The sequence below is a fragment of the Pteropus vampyrus genome, unplaced genomic scaffold (genome assembly GCF_000151845.1).
Source record: "Pteropus vampyrus isolate Shadow unplaced genomic scaffold, Pvam_2.0 Scaffold40, whole genome shotgun sequence".
In the NCBI taxonomy this organism is placed as follows: domain Eukaryota; kingdom Metazoa; phylum Chordata; class Mammalia; order Chiroptera; family Pteropodidae; genus Pteropus; species Pteropus vampyrus.
The window spans coordinates 2558381-2572538 of NW_011888821.1; the positions used below are offsets into that span (position 1 = coordinate 2558381).

At 43.8% G+C, this 14158-nt stretch overlaps 2 pseudogenes; one reads left to right on the forward strand and one right to left on the reverse strand.

Moving 5' to 3' along the window:
• Window positions 1-3647: 3647 nt before the first annotated feature.
• LOC111738625 lies at window positions 3648-3766 on the reverse strand (annotated as a pseudogene).
• A 4201-nt stretch (window positions 3767-7967) lies between these two features.
• Window positions 7968-8086, forward strand: LOC111738607 (annotated as a pseudogene).
• Window positions 8087-14158: the final 6072 nt, after the last annotated feature.

The following is a 14158-nucleotide window of genomic DNA, read 5'->3' on the forward strand; positions in this document are numbered from 1 at the left end:
TGAGAGTAACTCAAATGATGCGATTCAGTAATATATAGATAAACAATAGATAAATAGATGATAGATATAGATTAGGTGTGAACAGATGATAGCGATAGATAGAGAAATAAATAACTATAGGTAGAGAACTAAAGAAAATGTAGTAAAAATGTTTTTTTGAAAATAGGACCAGAAGAATCGGCCCACATAACTGAAAAGGGATATACTAGCTTCAGGCATGATTGGATACAGTTGCTCAAACAATGTCTCAGGAATCTGAAATCTGTTTCTGTCTCTCATCTCTGCTTCCCTCCAGTTGGTTTCCAAGCTCATATTCTACCAGCTTAGCAATGCCAGCAGATAGACAATATCTCCAGGGTTCATGTTCATTGGACATGCTCAGGTCACATGTTCACTCCTGAACCAGTTATTAAAAGAATGAGATTCTCTGATTGGTTAAGCTGGGTCATGTGCCCAGCTCAGGTATCTAGAAATGGAATCAGCCCTGCCCCACCAAACTCCATGAGCTAACAACAGAGGATTGATCATTCCCCAAACAAAATTGGGGAAGATGTTACCAGAATAAAGGAGAGTCAGTGCTGGGTAGATTAAAAATAACACGTTTACTGCTCACATTCTTTCAACTGTGTATACATCCTTTTTCAAAACTAGTGTTTTTCATTCATCAAAATATCATGGACAATTATATCTCAATAAAGTTTGACCAGAAAATAACATGGACAAGAACTAAATCATGGACATTGGAGAGACCTGATAGATTTACTTAGCCAGGTCATCATCAAGGTCGACATCAACAGTCGACATCAACAGTGCACAATGATAATATGCACCCTCGATTTGATGTGATGAGAATGGCATTTCATCTGTGTGGTCTTCCTCTCCAAATCCATCATTCCAGGCTCCTCACAAGGAAAATATCAGACAACTCCCAACTGAGGAACATCCTATAAATACCTGACCAGTACTTCTCAAAACTGTCATCAAAAACAAGGAAAGTCTGAGAAACTATCACAGCCAAGAATTGCCTAAGGAGACGTGACCAATACATGTAACGTGGAATCCTGGATGGGACTCTGGAACAAAAAAAGGACACTAGGTAAAAACTAAGAAAATCTAAGTAAAGTCTGGATTTTAGTCATAATGTACGAATATAGGTTCATGAATTCTAACAAATATAGCTTACTCATGTAAGGTGATAATTGGGGAAACTGAGCACAGGTATATGAGAACTTTCTGTACCATCTTCCCAATTTTTCTGCTGATCTAAATACATTTTATTTTAAAAGATATATTGTGGACATCCTGTGCCACCACGTCAGTTTTTTATTTTTTTTATTTTTTTAACGATTGCATGGTATTCTTCAGTATGGCTATCCCACCATTTTGGCTGTTTTCAATATTTGTCAGTGCCTTTTTAGGCAGATGTGCTTCTCAAGAGGAAGCTGGTCTCCCTACAATCTGACATAGCTTGATAGAAAAATCCAAAAACATGCCATGCCTTCACCATATCCTGAGCCCACTGGGCTCTTCCTTTGTGGGCAAAAGGCAATTGGTCTTGGACAAGCCTGGTACTAGAAGGCAGTATGATTAAGTCCTCAGCTCCACCACTAAGTGCAAGCTGTTTCTCTCCCTAGGCCTGTTCTCCCCTCTGTAAAGCCGGGGCATTGGCCTTGATAATGAAATCCAATATCTGTATCTAGACCCTGGAGGATATGACCTTGGAGCATGATAGTCTCAAGAAGGAATAATCAAAGGAAGAACTGGGATTCAGAGAGGTCAAGAGACATTTCCAAAGTCCCAGCTAAGTGTCAGGCGAAGCTAGGACTTAGACTCAGGTTTCCCTGAATCTCAGACTAGTCCCAGGGAAGCTTCTGGATGACCACAGTGCTTGCCGTGGGCTTTGGGAGGAGTCTGTGCTTCGTTATGGTTTGGGTTTGTGATCTGGTCCACCTGTTGTATTCTTTTTCATATGTCAAAGTCAGACACAGACACAATGTGAACGAAGACAAGAAGCTATCATCTGACAGCCTATTCTATGCTGATTGACTTCTACTTGTTCATTTCTCAGTGCAGATGGCACCTCCTTCAGGAAGACTTCCCTGACCACCGAAGATTGGATGTCCCTCTGTGTAGTTCCACAGCCCCTCATCACGGTACTCACTACGATCTTATAACTGCTGGTTTGACATTCTGCCTTCCTCTGTAAATTCAGAAATGGGGTCTCTCCTATTCAATGCAGTGTTAGTCACACTGTTAGGCCAGAGCAGCAGTTCATTAAATGTTTGTTGGAGAAACAGATGAGTTTAAGAATGACCTGCGCATGGAAACAGTCTGATTGCTTCCCGGTTGAGTTTTATGTCTTGCCCTCTTCATAGCTCCATTATAATGTTTACCCACTCTATTAGTTTCCTGTGGCTGCTGTAACAAATTACTACAAATTGGGTGGTTTAAAACAATAGAAATTGATTCTCTCACAGTTCTGGAAGCCAGAAGTCTGAAATCCAGCGGGGCTATGTTCCTTCCAGCACTGTAGGGAAATATACGCATGTTCTGTGCCTCTTCCAGCTTCTGGTGGCTGCTGACATGGTGTTCCTGGGCTTGCGGCTGCATCATTCCTGTCTGCCTCTGTCTTCACATGACCTTCGCCTCTTCATGTCCGTCTCTGTTGGTATCGTATAAAACTCTTGGCATTGGATTCGGGGCCACTTGCAAATTCAGGGTGATCTCATATCAGGATCTTTCTCTCAACGACATGTGCAAAAAAGGCCACATTCACAGGTTCTGGAGATCAAGGTGTAAACATATCTCTCGGGAAGCTACGATTCAACTTTCTACACCCACTTAATTGTAAGTAGCTTGTCTCTTTGTCTCAACACCAGAACGTTGTCTCATTTATGAATATATCTGACTGTAAGTTATAGAAAACCCCACCGGCAGGATTTATTGTTACTTGATAAGAAGTGCAGAGGGAGGCCATCCAGGGTTGGTCTGGCAGCTCGGGGATGTCATCAAGAACCCAGGCTTTTGCCATCCTGCTTCTCCATCATGCTCAATATTGTGGCTTTTCAACCTCGAGCTCATCCCTTCATGGTGATAATATGGCTGCCACAGCTCTCACTGTCAAACTCTTAACAGCCGCCACAGCAGGAAGGGAGAGAAGGTGAGAAATAGAATCATTTCCTTCTCATGCTTGTCTTTATGTCTGGGAGGGAAACTTTTCCAGAATACTCCCTGCCAAGAGGACTTCCATTACGGTTCATTGGCCAAAGTTGGTTCTCATTCCACCCCATCCCCAAGTCGATCCTGTTACAGAGGAACAGAATTGCCATAACTGTCTTAGACCAGTGGTTCTCAATCTTAGCTGCCCAGTAGAATCACCTGGGTAGCTTTGAAGAAATATCGATGCCCACAGCCCACCCACGGATAAATTAAATTATAAACTCTGGGAGTGGGACCCAAGGTTTTAGCTCTTTTTTATTTTATTGTATTTTATCTATCTATCTATCTATCTATCTATCTATCTATCTATCTATCTATCTATCTATCTATCTATCTATTTATTTTTTAGGCGAGGCAACCCTTGGTTGACCTCACAGATTGCAAGGAGTTTGTCGGCTTACAATCCCTTATTTTTAATTTGTTTTTTACACCTACAGCACCTGGTCTTCCTAGGTGGTCTTCCATTCAAGTACTAATGAAGCCCGACCTTGCTTAGCTTCCGAGATCAGACGGGATTGGGCTTGTTCAGGGTGGCATGGCTGTAGACTCGGCTCTTTTTTAAGGATAGTTTCCCCAAATGATTCTAATATACGACCGGGGTTCAGAACCACTGACTTAAACCCAGGGTCAGCAAATTTTTCTACAAATATTTACGGATAGTAAATATTTTGGCTTTGTGGTCCACAGCTTTGCTTGCAACTACTCAGCCCTGCCTTTCTGGTGCAAAAGTAGACAATACTGTAGTGAATGGGTGTGTCTGTGTTTCAATAAAACTTTATTTACAAAGACAGGTGGCAGGCTGGACTTGACCAGCAAGCCACAGTTTTTTGCCCCTGTTTCAAACCAGTCACGATTCATGGACTGGAATTGGGCTCATTTCAGTCTGCGCCGAATTCTGTGAGCAGAAAGAAAGGGAAGTGGTTTCTGGGAGAGCCACCATCATGAACTTCTTGAAGGCAGGGACGGTGTTTTGTTCATCTGTTTTGTACAATCTCTAGCATAGGGACTTGCAGGTCAGGCAATGTCTGTTGAATGAAAAAAACCCCAAGGGAGTATTTATGTACGAGCTTGAGGGACATTTTTCCTGAAATATCATTCCTGACCAATCAAATCTCTAAAAAATGTTTTGGGAAGAAATATAGTGAAATCAATACTGTGTCTTTCTTCCTACCTCTGGCAGACAGGATAATATTCCCCAGAAATGTTGTAGTTATATGAAGACGTTGTGTTTCGTGGGGAGGAGGAATTAAGGATGCAGATGGAATTAGGGTTGCTAATCACGTGACCTTGAGGTGCAGAGGTTATGCTGGATTACCCAAATTGATTCAATGTAATCACAAGAGTCTTTGTTAAGAGGAGGCGGGAGAATCATAGGGGGGAGAAAAAGGAGCCGCGATGAGGAAAGCAGAGGTTGGAGTGATGCACTTTGAAAGTGGGGAGGAGCCACCAACCAAGGAATGCAGGTGGTCTCTAGAAGCTGAGAAAGGCAAGAAAAAGGATCTGTTAGAACCTCTGGAAACGAAGGCAGCACATTCTGATTCCAGCCCAGCGAGGCCTAGTTTGGGCTTTCCTCCTCCAAGACTGGAAGATAATAAACGTGTGCTGTTTTCGGACATTAGGTGTGTGGCAATTTGTTCCACATTATGGTGTCTCGTTCCTAAAAGTGGTCCCCCGTGAGTCTCGTGGCTGGTATTTGCTCTCTGGGGTAGGTCCCTCCCACGCTCTGCTGCCTGGGACTTACCGATGGGTGACGACAGAGGTGACACGGTGTCAGCTTCAGACTCAAGCATCAAGAGAAGTGCGTGGCTCCGCTCTTGCACTTTTGGGAGTTTCTCAAGATGCAGTCTGTAAATCTCAGGAGAGGGCCATGTGAACAGGAGAGACCCCGAGGCAGCTTGGGGTGAGAGAGACCCAGTGTCTCCAGTGTCCCGGATTAGGCTTCAGATGACCTCAGCCCATCAGACTGCATCACACGAGACCCCAAGCAAGATCAGCTGTGGAACAGCCCAGCGAGCCCAGTCTACCCATAGGCCTGGAGGGATAATATAATAACACTTTGTTTCGAAACGCTGTCTAATTTTAGCTACCACGCGTTAAGACCCTACTGTGATGGGAGTTAGGGAACCGTTGTCTCATGTTACTGTCCTGAATAGTTCTCCCACTTTCAAGATGAAGCAACTGAGGCCCTGAGAGGGAAGACGGGAGATGGGAGAGACGGGTTTGAACCTAAGTCTGTCCAATTCCGGAGCCCCAGGCTCTTTGCGCTTCCCAGGGCCACGTCTCCTCAAAGCTCGTTAGGTGAAATTGAGGTTGGTCCCACTCGTTGCTTTGGCCACCATTGACTGCCGCCATGTTGGTTTTGGCAAACTCATAGCTCCGTTTCTGGCTTTTTCCTCCCCTTGCTCTCAAGTCTCATCAGAGAAGCAGGATTCCTTACAGTAAATGAAAACCAAGACTTGTACAGGAAGCACAGCCCGATCCATTACAAGGTTATTCTAGCCTGTAATGTACCTGCACGCTCTCAGACACAGCCAGACTGTCTGGACAGGGGCTGTAAGGGTTCAAGGTAGCCTGTGGCTTGCTCACCGGGGTTAAGACTCAGGAATGCAGAATTGAGGAGGAGCAAACGACCCCTTGAGGATGTTCCTTGGCGTCTCCTGGAACTGCCACCCCAGAGTCAGCTTGGCTGGATCAGATGCCAGCAGATGCTCTGTTGCGGGGGTGTTTTTCTGCAGCCTTGGGGCTTTTCAGAGCCTGCTGTCCTTCCCCCCCAGGGAGCAGGGAGGGCCTTCTGTGCCAAATCACCAGGCACAGCCCTGACCCCAACTGCCTGGGCTGCTCTGAGGTTCAGCAGCTGCTCGGGGTCCTTGCACCCTCTAGTGGCCGCAAGGGGAAAAGAGCCGCTTCTTAGGTCAGTGGAGGTTAGGGCGCAGTTCCCAGCTGGCCTGGAAAAGTCAGCCTTTCCTGTTCTTGACGGATAAGGTAAACAGAAGACATAACTCAGAGGAATGGATGACTCCAGTCTGACATCTCTTTTTTAAAAAGGACGATGGCGCCGAATAAACATCGGTGTCCATGGCCTTATCAAATAGATGTGCCCCAACCATGTTAGCTATAAAAAGAATCTTGTTTCTTTCTCTTTTTTTAAAAAAACTTTTTTTTTGGAGCAGTTTGAGATGCACAGCAAAATCGAGGGGAAAATACAGAGATTTCCCTTATGTCCACCCCCCCACCCCACATGCACAGCCTCCTTCATTATCGACATTCCCACCAGAGTGGTACCTTTGTTATCATCGATGAACTCGTGTTGACAAGTCATCGTCACACAGAGTCTACAGTTAACATTATAGTTCACTCTTGGTGTTGTACATTCTGTGGGTTCGGACAAATATATAGGGACATGATCCATCATTATAATGTCACACAGAGTATTTTCACTGCCCTAAAAATCCTCCGTGTTCTGTCTATTCACATCTCCTCCCCTGACACAATCCCTGGCAATCACTGATCTTTTTAATGTGTCCATAGTTTTGCTTTTTCCAGAATGTCATATAGTTGGAATCACATGGTATATAGCCTTTTCGGACTGGTATCTTTCACTTAGTAGTATGTATTTCAGGTTCCTCCATGTTTTTTTTCATGGCTTGATAGCTCATTTCTTACTGGCATTGAATAATGTTCATATACTTCATATGAGTTGAATAATAAAGTATTTGTCCTTTTCTGACTGGCTTATTTAACTTAGTATAATGTCCTCACGGTTCATCTGTATGGTAGTGTGTGACAGACTTCCTTCTTTTTGAAAGCTGCATAATATTCCACTGTATTTATATATCATATTTTATTTTTTCACTCATCTGTCCACTGATATTTGTGTTGCTTCTATCTCTCGGCTACTGTGAATAATGCTGTGATGAACACAAGTATGCAAATATCACTTCGAGATCCTGCTTTCAATTCTTTTCGGCATATGCCCAGAAGTGAGATTGCTGAATTGCGTGGTAATTCTATTTTTAATTTTTTGAGGCACTGCCATAGTGTTTTTTTATAGTGGCTGCACCATTTCACATTCCTACTAACAGAGCACCATGTCCTCACCAACACTTGTTATTTTCTGTTCTTTTGATAGTGGGCATCCTGACAGTGTGACAAAATCATTTTATAATGAAAAATGATACATATTCTTTGATTGAAACAGTGTAGAACGTGTTATACCTTTATCGAACAACCGATATATAATAAATGGCACATATATTTTAAGTGCGCATTTTGATTTTGAGTTTTGACACATATATACACTTGTAAACATCTCCGTCACTCTCAAAGTTTCCTGTGTCCCTTTGTGTTCCGCCCCACTCCTTCCTGTCTCCAAGCAACCACTGAAATCTACATCCAGTAAGGAAGAAAATAAAACATACCTGAAATGGCTGCTGAATTGGTCGACGTCAGAGGTTGCTGGAGTTTGGGGGACCAGTTCTAACCTACGACACTCCCAACCACCTGTGTCCAGAAGCTGGAAAATTGTTCTTTCTGTGGCTTTTCCAGGGCCCCCATCAAAACTAGGTCATAGTATATGAAGTTGTTAATATTTAGCTATTTTTGACCCACAGAGTCAATTTCAGATGATTCTGCATAAAATCCAACAATCGTATTTATTTATTCACTTTCCCAAAGGGATCTTCAGGGAGTCCTTCTTGGCTGTTACGACCCAGAGCAAGCAAAAAATATTATAATTAAAAAAAAAAGAGGTCTATGGCCATGTCACCCTAAACAAGTCCGATCCCATCTGATCTCAGAAGATAAGCAGGGTCGGGCCTGGTTAGTACTTGGATGGGAGACCACCTAGGAAGACCAGATGCTGTAGGCACAAAAAAATAAGGGATTGTAAGCTGACAAGGTCCTTGCAATCTGTGAGGTTAACCAAGGGTTGCCTCACCTAAAAAAAAAAAAAAGAGCCACCTCTAACCACTTAGAAGGAAGACAGAATAATTGCACCAGGAGCCACTGATAAGATGGTCAATGAACTACCTGTTTAGTTTAGTTTAGTTGTACCCAGGAATCTGGGTAAGAAAGGATGAAAGAAACTGAGTTCAGAAAGGCTAGATGTTATCCTCAGCCCAAATCTAGGAAGGAAATGGTCAAGTTAGAGCCCAAGTCTGGGTGAGTTGTCATCTCTTAGATGTCAGCTTCGAGAAAAATCACATTTTTCTTTAAACTAGAGGAGTTCACAGTGGCTTTTGATTCCGGAGGGGAGGCAACACCCCAGCAAAAGGCAATAATTAGATCAAAGGGACAATTTAATGTATCTTTAAAAGCCACTAATTTGATGCAGATGTGACAATCAAACCCAGCTCTCTTAACTGGCTTGCTTGACCTTGAAAAAAATCTTGTCATTTTGTGCCGTGCTTCAAATCTTCAGATAAATATCTTTTTTCTCTCACAGCATTAAAACGTAAACCAACCCGACAGAAACCCAGAAAGCTTCGGGGATGGGTAAGAAGTGATTTCATGCAGGCTCCCCCCAAATCAACAACAGGGAATCTTACCTTCCCACCAGGTAAGTGGGAATCTTACCTTCAGAGATATCCAGATTCCGAGCCTATAGGCTCCCTTTCTCCCCTGCTCTGACCCATAATTATCTCAGATAAAGGCTTCTTCCTTTAGGCTAGTGGTTTTGAAATGAGAGGGGCGGGGGATTTACACACATACATACACACACACATACACACACATTTTGGTAACATTTACACACATACATACACACACACATACACACACATTTTGGTAACATACACACACATTTTGGTAACATTTACATATATTTTGGGGTTGTTGCAAGTGGGCTGTGTGTGTGCTATTAGTATTTAGTGGATAGAAGAGGAGGTGAAGAGGAAGGAGAGGAGGGGGGAGGGAGGAAGATAGATAAGGGGAGGAGGAGGAGGGTAGTTAGACGAGAGAAGAGAGGAGACACAAAATAACACAAGAAAAGAGAGGAGACAGGAGAGGAAAAGTGCCAAGCCTCACGTAGGTCCTGGATCCAGCCAGACCTGAAATCCACCCCCCTTGGACTTTCTCATTATGCGAATCGATAGTTCCTTTTTTAGCTTAAGATAGTTTCAGATGGGTTTCCCTCATTTGTAGCCCAAAGACTCCTAGCCAATGCAGAAGTGATTGCCAACTGTTTTAGGGTGCTCTGTAATGTCAAATTGGGTTGCCATTATCCCCCGAGCGCTCCCAAAGCCAGGCTATTATCCTGCTCGACACAATCATCTTGTGTTTAGGGTGTCATGTGGGAAGGAAGACACAAAGATGGGGTTCCTAGGTGAGTGACAAGGGGTGGCAGGCACAGGAGCCACTGGCTCCTGAAGAAGCAGTCCGCAGCCTGTTAAACCTTAAATTTGAGGTGCGATTCCCAACTGGCCTGAGATGGGGACAGACTTATCTGGCTGTTGAAGGGTAAAGATGACTCCAGAAGAGGGGCGCCTTTGGGGACACCTGCATTCCCCAGGATGTAGAACTCGCACACAGGCACACAGCAGGCAGGAGCTGGTTTGCTGGTTCTCCCCTCCCCGCCAGCACAGGGCAGGCTGGGGGTGACCAGGAGGATGGGGCGATGAGGCGGTGCTCCATCTGCGTTGCCAGGGGAGGAGGAGGCGTGGGAGTCGGGGCTGGACCACTTTTGGAGTCAGGATTCGGAAAAGGCTCAGGGAGGAGGAGGTAGCCCCAGCAGCTGCTTGCTTGCCTGCCTGCCCGCCCGCCCCCGCAACCCAGCCTCACTCTTGTTTCTTACCTGGTGGGAGTCATAGTGGAAAAAAAAAAAAAGAAAGAAAGAAAAAGAAAAAACAAAGGAGGGAGAATACTTTTGGCTCCTTTTCCTGTATGTGGGATGCAGAGACGTGGGAATAAATCATCCAGGCCTCGTTTTGCTTTGGCACACTGTATTAAGCAGATATGATGAAATAGCATCCACCTATACAGCAGGAAATAAGGGATTTAGGTTTATCAGAACACACTCTGGGCTAGAGGAAGATGGTCCTATCCAATTATTCCCAATCCTGCCTGCATACAAATTACCTGGGAGCTTAAAAATAAATTCTGATGCCTGGGCTTCATGTTCAGGGAGTCTGGGGGTGTGATTTAATGCAGAGAAGAAAATAAAAGCAAACAAAACTACTGAGTAAGTGGAAACTTTAAGCCAGTAAGCATCTTTTAAACCTAGGTTTGAGTCCTGACTTCATCTGGACTTCACTGTGACCTTGGGCAAGTTTCTTAACCTCTCTGACCTTTAATTAGCTGTTACATGGGAGGGTAGGGCAGCTGCATGCTCTCCAGAGACTTTTCCCTTGCTCTTAATTTTCCAGCCACCCTGGACTTCATGTCCCCAGAAGCTGGCATCTTTCAGGTCTCCATGCTTCGACTCAGGCTGTCACTACCTCTGACTGGCTCACTCCTAATCAATCTTTAATACCCAGATCAAGTATTATTTGCTCTGAAAGCTTTTGTGCGCACAATCTGCCTGGGATGGTCTTCCTTCTGCTTGTGGCAGAGGCCACTAACTGTCCCCTGTAACCCATTCTCCTCTCAGTCTTTCAGCACTGGGTATTAACTGAGCATGCAGCCACGCAGAGGAAGCCTGTATTTCTCGCTTGATTAAATTCTGGCTAATGGACTGTGATGCGTCCACCTTCCAGGTCATGACCTTAGAAGGAAAGAAGCACACGCTCTATTTTTCTTTGCTGCTGGCTAGAATGTTCGTGTGATGGCAGGTGCTAGATCGGCCACTTTGGACCACGAGGTAACAATCTGAATCCCTGACTCTGAGGAGTTGTCCTATCAGCCCCGGACTGAGGTGACATAAATAAGAAGAATGTCTACCTTGTTTTATCTCCTGTTATGTTAACCTAAAAATAAAAAGGGCTTTCAAAGTGAGAGGCAACAAGCATTTATTTGACATCCATAAGACTAACAGCTATAGGAAGAAACACAACTAGTGTTCTGATTAGGAGATAAAAATGATGGTTATTTATGAGAAGGGGAAGGGGAACAATTACATCGATAGAAGGAAGGCATTTGTATTAGTGCAGATAACATAATGTGGTGATGTGAATTCTAAACAATGTTTTTAGTTTTCAGTCTGGTACTCATCAGACCTGCAATCATAATACCTGCTTTCTTGTTATCTTTGCAAACTGGTTCAGTCTGCGGGTTATTCTGACCTGTTTTAACATATCAAAGGTTTGAGGCATAAGATGTGCAAGGCAGTTCCTCTGGCCTGGCAGCTTGGGCTCCATTCCAAAGGGGCTCCGTTTATATGATTGCTTACCATTGCAGCATCCAGTCCAGTATCCTAACCAACATAGCACTCATTACCTGGCTCATACCCACCTACTCTTCAAACCTCAATATAAATACCCTTTCAGAGACATCTTCTCTGACATGTCTCAATCTAAAATAGGGCCCCCTTCATACCTACCTGTACCTCCATCAAGTGTGCCAGGGACACCTGCATTTTATATATACTATACCTTTGAATTTTCTCAGTGATGTTAGGAAGTGGCTACTCGTTAATCCCATTTCTCCGACCAGGAAGTGGAACCACAGAGAGGTGGACTCTTAGGCTTGTATGATTCCAGGGCCCATTGCTATAATATATAGGCCACACATGCAGGTGTGCAGAAATATCACTAGCTTAGTTTTCTAGAACTCAGGTTTACAAAAATCCCAGTTCTTCCCAGAATTCCTACCCCTCTCTCTCCATGGTTGACCCGTGGTCCTGGAGTCTTGCACAGAGCCAAAGTGTCCCTCCGTCATTAATCTTCACAGGTTGCCATGAAGACATCCATCTTGGCTTACCTGGCCTCTGAGGCTCTAGAATTCTCTGCTGCTTCTACATCCTGCTCAGGGCTCCAGGGAGCCTGGGCCCGATCACAGCTCTGCCATTTGCAAGCCACTTCACCTCTCTGAGCCTTAATTTTCCAGCCACCCTGGACTTCATGCCCCCGGAAGCTGGCATCTCTGGGCCTTTGCTTCCTCACCTGTGAGGATGAAGATGGAAAATTCCGAGGTTCATTTCTGTTGGGATGCACCACTCCGCCGAGCCCTCTCCAGCATCTGGCATCCCCACTCATGGCAGAACTCAGCTCATGGCAGAGCTCTCGAATCCAAGAGGCACAGACCTCTGCTGCTGTCACTTTTTCTCCTTTCCTCAGCCAAAAAAAAAAAAAAAAAGTCTTTTTCTGCTCTGTGGATTGAAGCACCACCCTCCTTTCTGCTTTGCCTCAGGCAATCTGACTTACCAGCAAATCCACTTTATTTTTTTTTTAGATAAAACATTTATGTATAAGCTCAACAGATGCGAAAGAGGATGTAGTGAAAAGTCCCTCTCCTTCGCTTGTCTCTCTCCTTCCAATTCCTCGCCCCAGGTATCAATATTGTAACTATCTGCTTTGTCCTTCCAGAGATGATGTCTACATATCCTAGCAACTAGTTCTGCACATCTTCTCCCTTCCCACATACACACCGTTTTTAAATTTTCTTGAAAATTCCAAACATATGCCAAAGTAGAGAGAACAGTATGATGATCCCACCTTGTGCCCACCGTCCAGCTTCAACCATTGTCAGCTCATGGCCAATCCCAAGTCATTTCTACCCCTAAGCCGCTTCTTGTGCCCACTAGATTGTATTGAAGCCATTCCTAGATACTTTCTTATTTCACTCAAAAATATTTCAGAATGGACCTTGAACAGGGGAGGACTCTTTTTAATGGTCATAGTTACAATACCTTCATCATCTATGATAATTTTAACAGTCACTCCTCAATACAATAAAATATCCAGTCGTGTACAAATTTCTCAGGTTGTTTTACTGTTTGTTTGGATCAAGATAAGAATAAGGTCCATACATAACAATTGGTTGACTAAGTCCCTTTTAATATTGGTCCCCTCCATCTCTCTGCTTTTCCTTACAAGATTTTGCTGATTGCATCCCTGGTTATGTCACTTCATATGTCTCTCTGTTTCCTGTATTTCTATTAAATTGGCACTTATGATCTAATCTATATGACAAGGCTTCTAGTAATGCAATCCATGCTAGGCTGTCTCACAGTCTATAGATCTAATGGCTTAAACAGGATCAGATTCTATTTTTTGGCGAGACCGCTTCAGCAGGGTGGTGCTGTATTACAATCTCGGGTTGTCTCACTTTGTGTCATGTTGAATGCTAATCGTGCTCATTGCCTTGCTTATTAATTCATTAAAAGTTGAGGAACAGTGTCATTCCGATTTGATCTATTCTTTCTTCCAGTATTAGGTGGAATCTTCCCTTAATCTACTCTTTGGTTATCCCGAGGTACCATTCAAAGAAGAAAGGCAGGACAAATGCTTGTTTCTTTCCCTCGATTTACCGGTTTTCGAAATAATGATTTGGTTTGTTAGCATCCTCCAAAGTGAGGCTTTTTTTTAAAAGTATGACTGTGAGTTTATGGATGTAAATATATTTGCTATGTTTCAACCCATTTCAGTTATCCTTATCGATACTCGAATGATCCCTCTTTGGCCTGTGGGAGACTCTTGAACTTGACACCTGAGATCATCTGATGTGGCTCTAGTCGTCTTTGGCAGCTGCCATGCTCACCTTGTACATTTCCTGCTACAGACATGAAATCAGCCATTTCTCCCACAGGCCACTAGTGTCTGGGCACTAGGGTTACATAGCTTTCTTCCCCACCCCCCTCCAACACAAGCTTTAGCGAATGAGTCAAGCTGTTCTGCATCTTCTTCACATCACAGTGTATCGTGGATCTCATTCCACATAAACGCTTTCAACTTTTGAAAATAAAAGCCCCCCAAAGCGCATAGCACATTACCTAGGTAACCAAATGAGTGATTAACCTCATCTTTCTTATTTCTACTTTCTTCTTAACTTAAAAGAAAAAAAAAAA